We start from the raw sequence: 16802 nt of genomic DNA on the forward strand, positions 1-16802 counted from the left end.
ATTTGTTAAGCGTTTATTATGTGCAAAGTACCCTTCTAAATCATGTTGGACACAGTCCCTGTCCCACATGGGGCTCAGTCTTAATCCCCTTATTACAGATGAGATAACTGAGGCCCAGAGAAGTTAAGTGACTTGTCCAAGGTCACACAGCAGACAAGCAGTGGAGCCAGGATTAGAACCCACATCCTCAGACTCTCAAGCCCGTACACTTGTCACTAGGCCATGCTGGTTCCCTGCGTACTGTGCAGTTGGTAATCATTTTCAAGTTTATGGATTCTGTGCAGAGAAGCAGGGGACAAGCAACGCCTGTCCTTAAACATGTTGTCTGTTTTGTGAACACATCATCCATTTTGTACTGCTCGGGACACATGACTCCTGCTAGTTCCTCATCCAAATTTTGTTCTGCACCTGTTGCCAGTTTTTCTGACATCTCCTAACACTAGCCGGCTAGGCTGCTGCCTTACTAACCCCTGTGTTCAAACTTTTATCATCTGAGTGAATTGATAAGGCTTGGAAACCCAAATTCTGCAAGGCCTGAAACATCTCTATTTAGTGAAACCCGATTTCTGTCTACCCTCACTTTTACTGGTTTTGCAGGCTTCAGGGCTCTCCATTAGATGGTAAACACACCGAGGACAGGTGTATACTTCCAAGTGTTCAAGTGCTTAGTACAGTGCTCTGCACATAGTAAGCACTCAATAACTGTGATTGAATGAAAGTACTTGATATAGTATTCTGCACAGAGTATGTGCTCAGTGACTCATGAATATTATTGATGGGTAGATTAACGCCCTAACTATTTTGGTCCATCCCCAAAGGAAGCTTCTCCATTGCTTCACTTATTTTGGATGTCTTTCTCAGGGCTTTTCCAGCTCTGTTATTTCCTCCCTAAAATGCGTCAACCAGAACAGCTAGTGATATTCTTGGGTGTATTGACACTGTCTACTTGTTTTGTTTTGTCTGTCTCCTCCTTCTAGACTGTGAGCCCGTTGTTGGGTAGGGACTGTCTCTATCTGTTGCTGAACTGTACTTTCCAAGCGCTTAGTACAGTGCTGTGCTCACAGTAAGTGCTCAATAAATACAAATAAATGAATGAATGAATGCAGGTGTAAGCATGGTCTTGTAGAGGGGCGGAATTACACATTTTGCTTTGTTTTCCAGTCAATCAATCATATTTGCAGAGCACCTTACTAAGTGCTTGGGAGAGTACAATATAACAAACACAGTCCCTGCCCACAGCGGGCTTACAATCTAGAAGGGGAGACAGACATTAATGCAAATAAATAAATTACAGAAATGTTCCTTGCCCACAAGGAGCTTACTTTCCATGCCCCTCCTCTTAAGATTATAAACTCCATGAGGGCAGGGATCATGTCTTCTGCCTTTATTGTACTCCCCCAAGGACTCAGCACAGTGCTTTGCACCCAGTAGGTGCTGAGCAAATTATCCTGATTGACATGGCAGGAGAAGCCTATAAATATGGCATTATCCATGACTCCCTTCTCTTTTTAAATCTCCATTTTCAGTCTGTTTTCAAATCCCGTTGGTTCTTCCTCCACAACATTTCTAGGATCCATTCCTTTCTCTCCATCCAGAGAACCACCATATTGGTACAAGTACTTGCTTTAGCCCAACTTAACTACTGCATCAGCCTCCTTGCTGATCTCCCTGCCTCCTGACTCTCCCCTCTCCAGTCCTTCACATTATTTTCCTAATATCATGTCCTGCACATGTTTTTCCACTCCACAAAAGTGTCTAATAGTTGCCCATTCCTGTTCGTACCAAGCAGAAACTTTTGACACTTGGTTTTAAAACACTCCATCAGCTCTCTCCCACTTCAGCCAGAAATGCTTGCTCTCAGCTGCTTTCCATCTCAGTGTAAAAATTTTTTGAAGGTCATTAGTTTTTGTTCATAGTTTGTATCAAATGCATTTTCATAATTTCATAAACCTGGCAGTCGGGGAAGGGGCGAAGGACTGTTTTTGTGTTCACTATGTTGACTGGCACTTTTAGACTCTCAGATCCACTCTAGGTTGCATCTCTACATTTATAATAATAATAATGATGGTATTTGTTAAACTCTTACTATGTGCAAAGCACTGTTCTAAGAACTGGGGAGGATACAAGGTTATCAAGTTGTCCCACGTGGGGCTCACAGTCTTAATCCCTTAATCTTCTAGACTGTGTGCCCATTGTTGGGTAGGGACCGTCCCTATATGTTGCCAACTTGTACTTCCCAAGCACCTAGTACAGTGCTCTGCACACAATAAGCACTCAATAAATACGACTGAATGAATCCCCATTTTACAGATGAGGTAACTGAGGCCCAGAGAAGTTTAGTGACTTGCCCAAAGTCACACAGCTGACAATTGGCAGAGCCGGGATTGGAAGCTCGGGCTCTTTCCACTGAGCCACGCTGCTTCTCTGGATTTATCCACCTACGAGGATTTAAGTGCTTAGTACAGTGCTCTGCACACAGTAAGCACTCAATGAATATGATTGAATGAGTGAATGAATCCCCATCCACGTAGGTCAGAGTGACGGATCTTTGTTCTTTCAGCTTCTCTTTCCTACAAGCCTAGAGGTGTAGCATGGAGATGCCCAGGGACACTTCAGGCCACACAGGTCACTTCTTTTTAGGCAACTTTGATCCCAAGGTCTTAGTATGTGGCCACTGGTCCAGGCACTGAGCAAGAGCACTTACTACATGTGGGGTTTTAACACATCCAACATTTACATAAACCTCCCCACAGCTGTCAGTCAGCCCGCAAATGACCCTACCAACATCAACCATCATTAGGGCCTGTGCCATCAGTTGGATTCTGTGGCTTCTTATTAGATGTCGAGCAGGAACTCGGCACCCCTCGGTCTCCAATGGCACCTGCCCATCACTCTTGGTCCCGGAGTGGCTTAGTAGAAAGAGCCTGGGCTTGGGAGTCAGAGGACGTGGGTTCTAATCCTGGCTCCGCCGCTTGTCTGCTGTGTGACCCCGGGCAAGCCGCTTCACTTCTCGGGGCTTCAGTTACCTCGTCTGTAAAATGGGGATTAAGACTACAAGCCCCACGTGGGATGATGTGAAGCAGTGTGGCTCAGTGGAAAGAGCATGGGCTTTGGAGTCAGAGGTCATGGGTTTGAATCCCGGCTCTGCCAATTGTCATCTGTGAGACTTTGGGCAAGTCATGTCACTTCTCTGTGCCTCAGTTACCTCATCTGTAAAATGGGGATTAAGACCGTGAGCCCCCCGTGGGATAACCTGATCACCTTGTAACCTCCCCAGTGCTTAGAACAGTGCTTTGCACATAGTAAGCACTTAATAAATGTCATTATTATTATTAGTAGTATTATTATTACCTTGTATCTACCCCAGTGCCCAGAACAGTGCTTGGCACATAGTAAATGCTAAACAAATTATTATTATGAGAAGCAGCGTGGGTTAGTGGAAAGAGCCCAGGCTTGGGAATCAGAGGTCGTGTGTTCTAATACCGGCTCTGCCTCTTCTCACATGTGTGACTTTGGGCTAGTCACTTTACTTCTCTGTGCCTCAGTTACCTCATCTGGAAAATGGGGGTGAAGACTGTGAGCCCCACGTGGGACAACCTGATTACCTTGTATCTACCCCAGCGCTTAGAACAGTGCTTGGCACCTAGTAAGTGCATAACAAATACCATCATCATTACTATTATTATTATTATTTTCACCTCATGGTCAAATCTGCCATCTTGGAGCCACTCATCTTAGAGCCACATGGTCCAGAGATGGTGACGGCAGGCACCCCCGACCATATCAAGATGCTGGGAAATTATGGGGCACCAGGATCAATCGCAGGATCCAATCGGGAAGGGGATGGATGTGTCTTGTAGTGAATTTAGCTTGAAATGTTGTTGTGGGGTTGTGCTCTGTAACAAGTGTGGAGTGTTTGGGCAGGGGTGGGAGGAAGGGGAGAAAGCAGTGGTGGTCTCAAGTGACTAGAGTTAGTCTGACAATGGAGCTGGACCCCAGGACTAATGTGGTAGGGGATGGTGCCCACAGGCATGGAGTCCCTGGCTATGTGGGGATTCCCTCTTGCAGCAGTAGCTCTGCACCTGAATCCTCAAGGTGTCAGTCAGTCAGTCATATTTATTGAGTGCTTACTGTGTTCAGAGCACTGTACTCAGTGCTTGGGAAAATACAGTATAACAGACACATTCTCTTCCCACAATGAGTTTACAGTCTAGCGGTGCAGACAGATCCAACTTGTACTTCCCAAGTGCTTAGTAAAGTGCTCTGCACACAGTAAGCACTCAATGAATACGATTGAATGAATATAAATAAATGAAATTACAGATATGTACATAAGTGCTGAGGGGTTTGGGGAGGGATGACCAAAGACAGGAAGTTAGGGAGGTGCAGAAGTTGAGTGGGAGAAGAGGAAAGGAGAGTTTAGTGAGGTAAGATCTCTTGGTGATGTGCCTTCAATAAGGCTTTGAAGGGAGGAAGAGTCATTGTCCGTCGGATTCATTCATTCATTCATCCAATTGTACTTATTGAGCACTTACTGTGTGCAGAGCACTGTGCTAAGCGCACTGTACTAAGTGCTTGAGAAGTACAAGTTGGCGCCATATAGAGATGGTCCCTACCCAACAATGGGCTCACAGTCTAGAAGATACGAAGAGGGAGGGCTTTCTAGGCCAGAGGCAGGAGGTTCATTCATTCAATTGTACTTATTGAGCACATACTGTGTGCAAAGCACTATACTAAGCACTTGGACTTGGGCCAGAGGTTGGCAGCGAGCTAGACAAGATCAAGGTACAATGAGAAGGTTAGAAGGTGTGCCATAGATGAGGCACACCTAGACTGTGATGATAATAGTATTCATTCATTCAGTCATATTTATTGAGTGCTTACTGTGTGCAGAGCACTGTACTAAGCGTTTGGGAAGTACAAGTTGGCAACATATAGAGACGGTCCCTACCCAACAGCGGGCTCACAGTCTAGAAGGGGGAGACAGACAACAAAACAAAACATATTAACAAAATAAAATAAATAGAATAAATATGTACAAATACAATAAATAAATACAGTAATAAATAAGTACAAACATATATACATGTATGCAGGTGCTGTGGGGAGGGGAAGGGGGTAAGACTGGGGGGATGAGGAGGGGGAAAGGAAGGAGGGGGCTCAGTCTAGTAATGATTTCGGTATTTGTTAAGCACCTACGATTTGCCTAGCACTGTTCTAAGTGCTGGGGTAGATACAAGGTAATCAGGATGGAGACTCTCCCTCTCCCATGTGGGGCTCAAAGTCTTAATCCCCATTTTACACATTAGGTAACTGAGGCACAGAGAAGTGAAGTGAGTTGCCCAAGCCCACACAGCAGTCACGTGGTGGAGCCTGGGTTAGAATCCATGACCTTCTGACTCCCAGCCTGTGTTTTATCCACTACACCGTGCTGCTTTCCTAAGTTTTGGGGTAGGTACAAGATAATTAGGTTCGATACATTCCCTGTCGCACTTGGGACTTCAACCATGGACATAATCCAATCAAAAATACCTCAGGTAATTAGTTCCTCTATGGTGTGCCCCTAAGAAGAGAGAAGCAGTGTGGCTCAGTGGAACGAGCCTGGGCTTGGGAGTCAGAGATCATGGGCTCTAATCCCAGCTCTGCCACTTATCTGTTGTGTGATTTTGGGTAAGTCACTTAACTTCTCTGTGCCTGTTACCTCATTTGTAAAATAGGGATTAAAACTGATTACCCTGTATCTACCCAGTGCTTAGAACAGTGCTTGGCACATAGTAAGCACTTAACAAATACCAACTATTATTATTATTATTATTATTATTATTATTATTATTATTATTATTTATTATTAGGTGGTGAGCCTCAAGTGGGGCAGGGACCATATTTTCCCAAGTGTGTATTTTCTCCCAGCACTTAGTACAGTGTTCTGCACACAGTAATTACTGCACACTGATGATTACTATCCCACCCTTCAAAGCCTTATTGAAGGCATATCTCCTCCAAGAGGCCTTCCCTGACTAAGGAAGGCCTATATGCACATCACTATATGATGTGCATATAGCTATATAACTACAGCTATAATTCTATTTATTCTGCTGGTTTTGACACCTTTCTACATGTTTTGTTTTGTTGTCTGTCTCCCCATTCTAGACTGTGAGCCCGTTGTTGGGTAGGGACAATCTCTATATGTTGCTGACCAGTACTTCCCAAGTGCTTAGTACAGTGTTCTGCACACAGCAAGCGCTCAGTAAATGCAATTGAATGAATGAATGAATAAGCCCTCTTTCCCTTTTCTTCCACTCCCTTCTGCATCACCCTGACTTGCTCCCTTTATTCATCCCTCCTCCCAGCTCCACAGCACTTATGTACCTATCTGGAATTTATTTATATTAATGTCTGTCTCCCCCTCTAGACTGTAAGTTCATTGTGGGCAGAGAATGTGTCTGTTATATTGATGTATCGTACTCTCCCAAGCACTTAGTACAGTGCTCTGCACAGAATAAGCACTCAATAGATAAGATGCCTGGCTGACTAAAGTGCTTAATAAATAATATTACTACTTTAAAGCCAATAGGGGACCCGTTAAGGATAATCCTGGAGTGTGCTATATAGCAGCTCCAATGGCATTAATGAGCAAATATACCCTATTAAACTATTAACAATCTGGTACTGTCAGGTTCTGAAGGAGATTCTCATTCAAAGATTATGAGCTTTTTAATCAATCAATTAATGGCATTTGTTGAGTACTTACTATGTGCAGAGCACTATACTAAGTACTTGGGAGAGTACAATACAATAGAATTAGCAGATATGTTCCCTGCCCATAAGGAGCTCAGAAGATAAGCATTGACTTTTCTGTCAAAGCATGGGGGGCAGGCACTTTAGATACCCAAACAATTTAACTCTGATAACTACTAATGGACACATCTTGGCAAGCTGGAGAGAGAAGATGATTTTTTGGAATAATGAGCCTATTGATTGATGTCTATGATTAATATTATGGAGGGAAAAAAATGAAACCTGATGAAGTCATCCACATAAATACGTAGTGGAAAGCAGACTTGAGTAAGTCACAAAAGTTCAGACATTGAAACCAAACTGATGACAGGTCTGCCCAAGACAGCCAAACGCACATGTAAGTTGGCCACATTTTCCATCATCTTATAGAAAGTTGATTCCAATTGGTTTGAGCAGGCGATTTCTTACTTTACCACAACATAGAACCTAAAATGGGCTAAGATTTCTTAGGCTCTAATACCACCCTAAGCCCCACATCTAGCTTTCTCTGTTCTAGAGATCATTTCTAAGATGTGGGTTCTGTAAGGATTTGGAGGAAGACGGATGTGTCTAATAGAATTAGATTGTAAGCTCTTTGAAGGCAGGTACCATGTTAGTTACTTCTCTGAAGAAGTGTTCTGCATAATTAGGCACTCAGTAAATATTAATTATGATGGCAATTATTTTGAGGCTTGAATCTGAGGGATGAATTTTGTGCTCATTACTTAAATGTGTGTCTTACTACTCCCACCTACCACTGTTATTTTTTTTATAAATAAGGGAGCAATAAGGAATATCTTCTGGTGGACTGAATGGCAGGAATAATTAACACAATATTTTCTCATTTTCCAGGCCTGAGATCCCGTGAAATTGTGGTTGTAGTTATTATCTGCACTTTGAGGGTTTTCCATGCCAAGCGTGAGACTAACAATAACAGCAGACTTTGAGAGAAGATTTCTATTGCCTCTGGATGCAGAAAGCCCTGGAAGAGAGATGGAATAGTTCTTTGGCCTTCCATACTAGGATTTTAAGGGACTCCAGTCTAATATTAAATTCATTGTCATTCAATCATATTTATTGAGAGCTTACTGTGTGCAGAGCACTGTACTAAGTGCTTGGGCAACATATAGAGACGGTCTCTACCCAACAATGGGCTCACAGTCTAGAAGAGGGAGGCAGACAACAAAACAAAACATGTGGACAGGTGTCAAGTCATCAGAATAAATAGAAGTAAAGCTAGTTGCACATCATTAACAAAATGAATAGAATAGTAAATATGTACAAGTAAAATAAATAGAGTAATAAATCTGTACAAACATATATACAGGTGCTGTGGGAAGGGGAAGGAAATAGGGTGGGGGGATGGGGAGAAGAAGAGGAAAAAGGGGGCTCAGTGTGGGAAGGCCTCCTGGAGGAGGTGAGCTCTCAGTAGGGCTTTGAAGGGAGGAAGAGAGCTAGCTTGGCGGATGTGCGGAGGGAGGGCAAAACTCATTAAATATTAAATCTCATCAGAAGCAGTTGTTTACTAGCCCAGACAAGGAATCAGAACAGAACTTTAAAATTACTGCTTATTATAGTGGAGCTGTTCTCATCACCCTGGTTCAGGGCTTCTGAGTAGCATGGGAAGCAGCATGGCATAGTCAATAGAGCACGGGTCTGGGAATCAGAAGGACCTGAGTTCTAATCCAAGCTTCACCACTTGTTTGCTGTGTGACCTTGGGCAAGTCACTTCACTTCCTCTGTTCCTCAGTTACCTCATGTGTAAAATGGGGATTAAGACTGTGAGCCCCATGTGGGACAGGGACCGTGTCCAACCTGATTAGTTTGTATCTACCCCAGCGCTTAGTACAGCAGTGCCTGACACATAGTAAGCACTTATCAAAAAATAATAAGAAGAATAATAGCATATGGTAAGTGCTTACTATGTGGCAGGCACTGTACTAAGCACTGGGGTGGCTACAAGCAAATCATATTATTATTATTATTATTATGAATACCTTTTTCAGCTCTGCAAAATTTGCAGCCTTTATTTCTCTCAAAGCTCAGGGAAGACCTCCCCTCCCTCCAACCTTAGAACGGATCCAACCTACTGCTCTCCCTTCATTTTGAATTACGTCGTCACCATTTTTGAAAAATGCTAGTTGTTGGGGGTTTTTCCCCCCCGTGGAGAAATCATCACGGAACACAGGGCCTTCATTCAGTCTTGTACCTAGGAGCCCAGGATACTCATATCACACATACTGATCTATCCACAGAGAAGGCTCTTAAATCAGTAGCGTGTCATCACCACTATCAATCAGTCAATCAATCAATGATATTTACAGTGCACTGTACTAAGTTTTGGTGGGGAGAGTACACAACAGAATTGGTTAATACGATCCCTGCTTATGAGGTGCTTATAATCTTCAGGGGGACCAAGACATAAAAATACATTACAGATAGGGGAAATGGGAGATTATAAGGATATGTACAAAAGTGCCCTGGGGCTGGTGAGGTGAATATTGAGGGCCCAATTTTAAATGACCAAATTGAGAGAGCAAAGATTTGTAAGGTGGAAGTTTAATCAATCTATGCTACTGTGTGCTTACTGTACTAAGTGCTTTAGAGCTTCAGTAGTAACTATCATGACAATGACAACTAACACTTGAATACATTTAACACAACTCGGTGGAACAATTTTCAAACCTTGTCTGGCTGCCGATGGCTGAAATCAGGCTTTGTGGTGATAGAGAGAGAAGGCTGGAGGGTTAAGAGATGGAAATTGAAATCCAGAAGGCCATACTGGGGAATGGAATACAGAGACATCAAGGCGATCCTAGCTAGAGCCCAGGAAAATAAAAATTGCCAGTGGGTATAAGAGCAGGAGGGTAGATTTAACGTAGTTAAACCCTCTTTTTCCCCATCAATATGTAAGCTCCCTGTGGGCAGGAAATATGTGTCTTACTAAGCACTTAGTTACTAGGCTATGCAGTGCCACTTTTGCAGAACATATATAGGTCATGGATGCTGCTGTTTAGGCGGTTAATAGTCTAAGGAGATGAGGAAAATGACAAAACTACTAAGGGCTTTGGAGAGTACAGTACTATAGAACTAGCAAGTATGTTCCCTGCCAAGCTTACAGTCTAGAGATGAGCTAACATCTCAAAGCTAATGCTGTCTCCCGTTCTAGACTGTAAGCTTGTTGTGGGCAGGGAATGCGTATGTTTACTTTCCCATTGTAGTCTCCCAAGCACTTGGTACAGTGCTGTGCACACAATAAGCATTCAATAAATATGATTGAATGAATAAATGAATAAGTGCCCAGGTTAGTGATCATAAATGGGGGAGTCCAGTGGCTATGCCCCAGTTAGGCACAGGCTGTGTACTGAGCACACTGAGTACGCCAGCTGAACGACCTGTTGCTCTACTTCATCTGGAGCCACTGAGTTCCACCTCCTGTTGCCCAAAACTCTTACTGATTACTGACTAATCAAGCAATGATATTTACTGAGTGCTTACTAAATTCAATGCAGTTTGCCAAAGGCAAAGCACTGTGCTAAATGCTTGCGAGCGTACAACAGAAGCAAAACACACATTTCTTGCCTTCAAAGACTTCAAATTCTAATGCGGAGGGGCGGGACGGAAGGATAAAAATGATTTATAGACAGTGGGACTGCAAGGGAGAACAAGGATGAAAATTGGGAGGCAACATGGTCGAGTTGAAGAATGGTCTTTGGAAATCAATTGAACGAATCGTCAGATGTAATGCAATGAAAAAAGAAAAGGATTTACAATGAAAGTCGGTCTGATGGCAATTAGTCCCTGAAATTGGGGTGGCTTTTGAGATGACTCGGCTCTTCAAAATGGTCTCCACATCCATTGTTCCATTTCAAGTGTCTTTCATTGAATTTATTTTCCAGGAATTTCCAGTTTCTGTCTTAACCCTGGGGATCCCAGCATTAGCACGCTTTTTTAGCATCCAAACCACTCTCAGCTCGGAATGACACAATCTGGTCAGTTCATGCGAGTTTGTTTCTTTTCCGATAGCCACATAAAAAAAAATAAATCCTTCAGGAGAGCATTTCTCTAGCTCGCTTTTTCATTATTTCCAGAGGCAAAAGCTGGCAGGGCAATTTATAATTCAATTTTTGCTAAATCCACAACACCTAATATATATGTCAGGCATTTCAACGGCAGGGTACTTTGGGGATAGGTGATAAATTGTACCGATTATAAATGCAAGCTGTTCACCGAACACATCATATCAAAAAAGAAGGCAGGTATTATTAGGAAAATGTAATGTATCTTTCGATTGTCCAGAAACATAAGAGATAATCACTCCATGTGACCGCGTTCCCCTTGGTGTTATACAGCTAAATATTAAGGTTCTTACCGCGGTTTTGATAGCACTCATCTGGAGAGAGAGATGAAACAAAAAAAAGACCCCATAGTTTCACTCAAACCATCCTGAGCTGGTAGGCTTTGAGTAGCCACATAGCTCTTAAAGCTGCAATAACTCATACCTGCTAGAAATGGGCTTACTCTGAAACCTGAAACAGAGCCCTAATCATTTTAAGACTCTGTTGGTATATGCAAGAAGTATAAATATTATTTTATAATATAATCTCCTCTGATCTTTTAAACATCCTTTCAATGTTTCCATGTATTTTCCTGTGTGCTAAATATGGCTTAATCTCTTTATCCATAGGATCAGTGAAACCGTGGGGACTTTAGGTTCTGTGCGATTTTAAAGGTTATCTGAATCGCAGAAGACCTGATTAAGCTGGAGGAGAACAAAAAAATGGATGCGGAAATGCGAGCGGTGTGTTTGCGGGAGTTGAGCTTGGCATTCTAATGAGGTAGAGAGGTAATTAAACAACAAAATGAGAGAAGGACTGACTGGCCCAAGATTAGGTAATAGGTTACAGGGGCCTTTCATTGGTTCCAGCTTAATGAGGTTGTTAATGATGGAATGTCATCATTCCCATCTGAGAGCTGCTTGATGCCCAGTCCTCAGTGAGCTGGTGGTCTGATTTCAGTTCGTCTCGGACAAATGCTCTTGTCACCAAAGCTACCAGCTTCATGTGCCACCCTGTTGGTGGCCTTGATGAGGGGTGAAGAGTTGGCAAAGGGAATGGGAAAACTCTGCATCGGACCCGATTGGCTTGGATCCATCCCAGCGCTTAGTATGGTGCCTGGCACGTAGTAAGCGCTTAATGAATACCACAGTTGAAGCAGCGTGGCTCAGTGGAAAGAGCCCGGGCTTTGGAGTCAGAGGTCATGGGTTCAAATCCCGGCACTGACCATTGTCAGCTGTGTGACTTTGGGCAAGTCACTGAACTTCTCTGGGCCTCAGTTACCTCATCTGTAATATGGGGATTGACTGTGAGCCCCCTGTGGGACAACCTGATCATCTTGTAACCTCCTCAGTGCTTAGAACAGTGCTTTGCACATAGTAAATGCTTAATCAATGCCATCATTATTATTATTATTATTGTTATTATTAACTGTCACCATTTCTCTTTAGGCCAACCCCCACATAAAACCTCATGGATATGGAGGTTCAGGATGGAGAGATGGAGAGTCCTTACTCCCTTTTGACTGTTGTTTATTCAACTGGACCACTCCTACTGTGTGTGCTTAGTACAGTGCTCTGCATGCTTCCTTCATTCACTCAATCATTAAGTTGTATTTATTCATCACTTGCATGCAGAGCACTGCGCTAAGGGCTTGGGAGAGTCCAGTAGACCAATAAAAAGACACATTCCCTGCCCACAGTAAAGCACTCAATAAATACTATTGATTGATTTGCATAGTTTGAGGGATTGTTAGAGGCAAGGACCTGGGTTCTAATTCCAGCTCTGCCACTTTCATTCATTCATTCAATCATTTTATTAACAGTTTACTATTTGCAAAGCACTGTACTAAGCGCTTGGGAAAGTACAATACAACAATAAACAGTGACATTCCCTGCCCACAACGGGCTCGCAGTCGAGAGCTGGGGAAACAGACATCAATACAAATAAAATTACAGATATATACGTAAGTGCTGTGGGGCTGGGTGCGGGGGGCGAGCCAAGGGAGCAAGTCAGGGTGACGCAAAAAAGAGTGGGAGATGAGGAAAAGTGCCTAAGCTGATTGGCTTGTATCTACCCCAATGCTTAGGTCAGCAGTACCAGGCACATAGCATGTGCTGAACAAATGTCATTTAAAAAAATTGGCCATTTTACAGGCATCCCTGCTCAGGAATAGGTTCCCAGCTAGCAATAGTTCTTCCAAAGAGAATGAGGAAATATGGGAAGCATGTGATCTAGTGGAAAGAGCATGCGACTGGGAGTCACAGGACCTGGGTTCTAACCCCGGTTTTGCCATTTTCCTGCTGACTCTATTTTTTTTTAATGGAACTTGTAAAGTGCTTACTGTTTACCAGGTACTGGAGTAGATACAAGATAGACAGTTTGGACACAGTCCCTGGCTCACATGGGGCCTAACCTCCCCTTGGGCGAGTCACTTAACACCTCTGTGCCTCAGTCACCTCATCTGTAAAATAGGGATGAAATCCTCCTCCCTTCTACTTACAGTAAGAGCCCCATGTAGGACAGAGACTGTGTCCAGCCTGATTACCTTGCATCTACCACTAATCTGACTAACAACCACTCTCCTCTGCTCTCTCAGAAGCAGCGTGGCTCAGTGGAAAGAGACTGGGCTTTGGAGTCAGAGGTCATGAGTTCAAATCCCGGCTCCGCCAATTGTCAGCTGTGTGACTTTGGGCAAGTCACTTAACTTCTCTGGGCCTCAGTTCCCTCATCTGTAGAATGGGGATGAAGACTGTGAGCCCTACGTGGGACAATCTGATCACCTTGTAACCTCCCCAGCGCTTAGAACAGTGCTTTGCACATAGTAAGCATTTAATAAATGCCATCATTATTATTATTATTATTATTCAAAGCCTTATTGAAGGCCCATCTCCTCCAAGAGGCTTTCCCAGACTAAGCCCCACTTTTCATCATCTCCCATTCCCTTCTGGGTCGCTCTGCCTTGCTCCATTTGCTCTTAACCCCTCCCAGCCCTAAAATATTTGTACTGATGTCAGCCTCCCCTGCCCCCCTAGATTGTGAGCTCGTTGTGGGCAGGGAATATCACTGTTCATTGTACTCTCCCAAGTGCTTAGTACAGTGCTCTGCACACACTAAGTGCTCAATAAATGCGATTGATTGAATGAATCAATGAATATTGTGCCTGGCACACAGTAAGCACTTAACAAATACCATTCTGAGAAATATAGGGGGCTAGGAAGTGGATTTCTTCTCTGCAGTTCTGTGTGAGGGGGGCGGTTGTGGTTTCAGGTGTTTGGGAGGGGAACAGAATTTCCATGCACTCATAGGCTTTTGTGCCTGCTTCTCCTTAGAGTGAAGAGATTCATGTAGAATTTAACAGAGACATCAGAGACCACCCTCGGCGAACAGACAATGCCGTTTTTCAAAACCGAAGGATTGTAATGCCAGATTAAGGAAGCCCGTGTGAAGCGAGAGTTAATATTAGCACGGCTTTTTTCCACATTAGTCATATAATGTCTGTTAGAGCATTTGGTCTTAGGATGGTGGAAAAGGTGTGATGCTATGAGTTGACGGCAGCAAATCAAACAATCTGGGAAAGTCCAGAGAACATAAGGCTTTTGAGGTATGCAGGTTTGGGGCATTTGTGAAAGAGGTAGACATATAGAGGACCTTTGTCCACCTGCACCCATAATAATAAAAATTATAGCATTGATCTCTTACTATGTGCCAGACACTGTACTAAGAGCTGGGGTGGATACAAGAAAACCAGGTTGGACACGGTCCCTGTCCCACCTCGGATTCAATCCCCATTTTACAGATGAGGTAACTGAGGCCCAAAGAAGTGAAGTAACCTGCCTAAGATCACATTACAGACACGTGGAGGAGCCGGGATTATCATCATCATCTTTAGCCCCGTCATTATCATCTCCATCACAGACACTTCTTGGCCACTTAGGGTGAAGCAAGCACATCTTCCAAAACAGTATGTAGAAATCACATGCTCCTCAATAACACAAACATTTGCAGTATTTCCAATTCATAGGAAGGGGCATTTATGATCCATATGTTACCACAAGTTACAGAGAATGGCTGAGATGAGTTTTAGGTTTTTTTTTCCCAGTGAAATGTCATCCCTTGGAGTCTTTCCCGATTGGTGCTGAAGACTGAGTGTCAAAGTATGTGCCTTCACTGGATGGACTCAATCATGTCTCCCTGATCACTGTGACTTGCGTTGGTGAAGGGAAGCAGCATGGCCTAATGGATAGAGAAGGGGCCTGGGAATCAGAAGGACCTGGATTCTAATCCTGGTCCTGCCACTTCTGCCACTGTCTGCTACATGACTTTGGGCAAGTCACTTAGCTTCTCTGGGCCTCAGTTAATTCATCTATAAAACGGGGATTAAGACTGTGAGCCCCATGTGGGACAGAAACTGTGTTCAACCTGATTTGCCTTGTATCCAGCACTTAATACAGTGCCTGGCACATAGTAAGCACTTAACAAATATCACAATTATTATTATATAGTAGCAACTAGGTTATAAGGCAAAGATCAGACAGAAGCCTTGCCTTCAAGGAGCTTAAATGAAGAGAAAAGAAATAATCCACAAATATTTATTCACCTGAGTTGAACTATGGTAAATGCACTCAGACATTTCAAAATTGCTTGAGAAGGGTAGAGGGGGGTTGTTCCATGAAGAAAATCATCACTAATTGGAGTATAAATTTGTGGTTAGAATGGTTCAATCTTAATCCTATATGCATTCCATAAGACCTCTCCTCCTCCTCCTCCCCCCTCCCCATCCCCCCCACCTTACCTCCTTCCCCTCCCCACAGCACCTGTATATATGTATATATGTTTGTATGTATTTATTACTCTATTTATTTATTTATTTTATTTATACATATTTATTCTATTTATTTTATTTTGTTACTATGTTTTCTTTGTTGTCTGTCTTCCCATTCTAGACTGTGAGACCACTGTTGGGTAGGGACCATCTCTATATGTTGCCAACTTGTACTTCCCAAGTGCTTAGTACAGTGCTCTGCACACAGTTAGAGCTCAATAAATGCAATTGAATGAATGACCTATTCTACAACCCAGTGTTCTTTTTTTGCACAGAAACAGTATCACTGCCTGTTTTTTAATCTACGTTTGGTGCATTGGTGCCTCTTTTCAAATCTGCATTTTGGTGTATTGGGAGTCTCTGTGCTTGGAGAAGGCCCTTTTGCGGATACTCATTTGGTGGTAGTGAGTGGCATTCTCCTCCAAGAAGCCTTCCCTGACTCTCCTCCTCTCCCTCTCCCTTCAGCAATGCCCTGACTTGCTCCCTTCATCACCCCCCCACTTCCCAGCCCTACAGCACTTATGTGTATATCTGTAGTTTATTTATTTATTTCTATTAATGTCCATCTCCCCATCTAGACTGTAGGCTTGTTGTGGGCAGGGAATTTGTCTGTTAATTGTTATATTTTACTCTTCCAAGAGCTTAGTACAGTTCTCTGCACACAGTAAGTGCTCAATAAGTATGGTTGAATGAATGAATGAATAAATGCAAAGCACCGTACTAAGCACTTGTAGGAAAGCCAGATACACATTCCTTGTCTTCAAGGAGCTCTCAATCTATTCATTTATTCATTCAATGGTATTTATTAAGTGCTTACTATGTGTGGAGGACTGTAATAAGTGATCGGGAGAGGACAATAATAGGGGAACTCATATTTCCTGGGTGCCGCAGCCCAAGCTGGTCTGCCCTCACTGTCTTTCGCAGCCCACTGCTCAACCACATAATTTGAGGCTGGGCTTCACTACGTCCCTAGATTGCATGTGAAGTCCTGGAACATAGCTAGTCTCCTAGCATTCAAAACTATGCTCACCATAGATACTCTGGGTAGGTCATGTGAGGAAAATGAGTGACAGCAGGAGTCCAAAGCAAGAGAAGAAGCTTGTAAGCTCATTATGGGAAAGGTATGTGTCTCATTATTATATTGT

This window comes from Tachyglossus aculeatus, chromosome 12 (genome assembly GCF_015852505.1).
Source record: "Tachyglossus aculeatus isolate mTacAcu1 chromosome 12, mTacAcu1.pri, whole genome shotgun sequence".
Classification (NCBI taxonomy): Eukaryota; Metazoa; Chordata; class Mammalia; order Monotremata; family Tachyglossidae; genus Tachyglossus; species Tachyglossus aculeatus.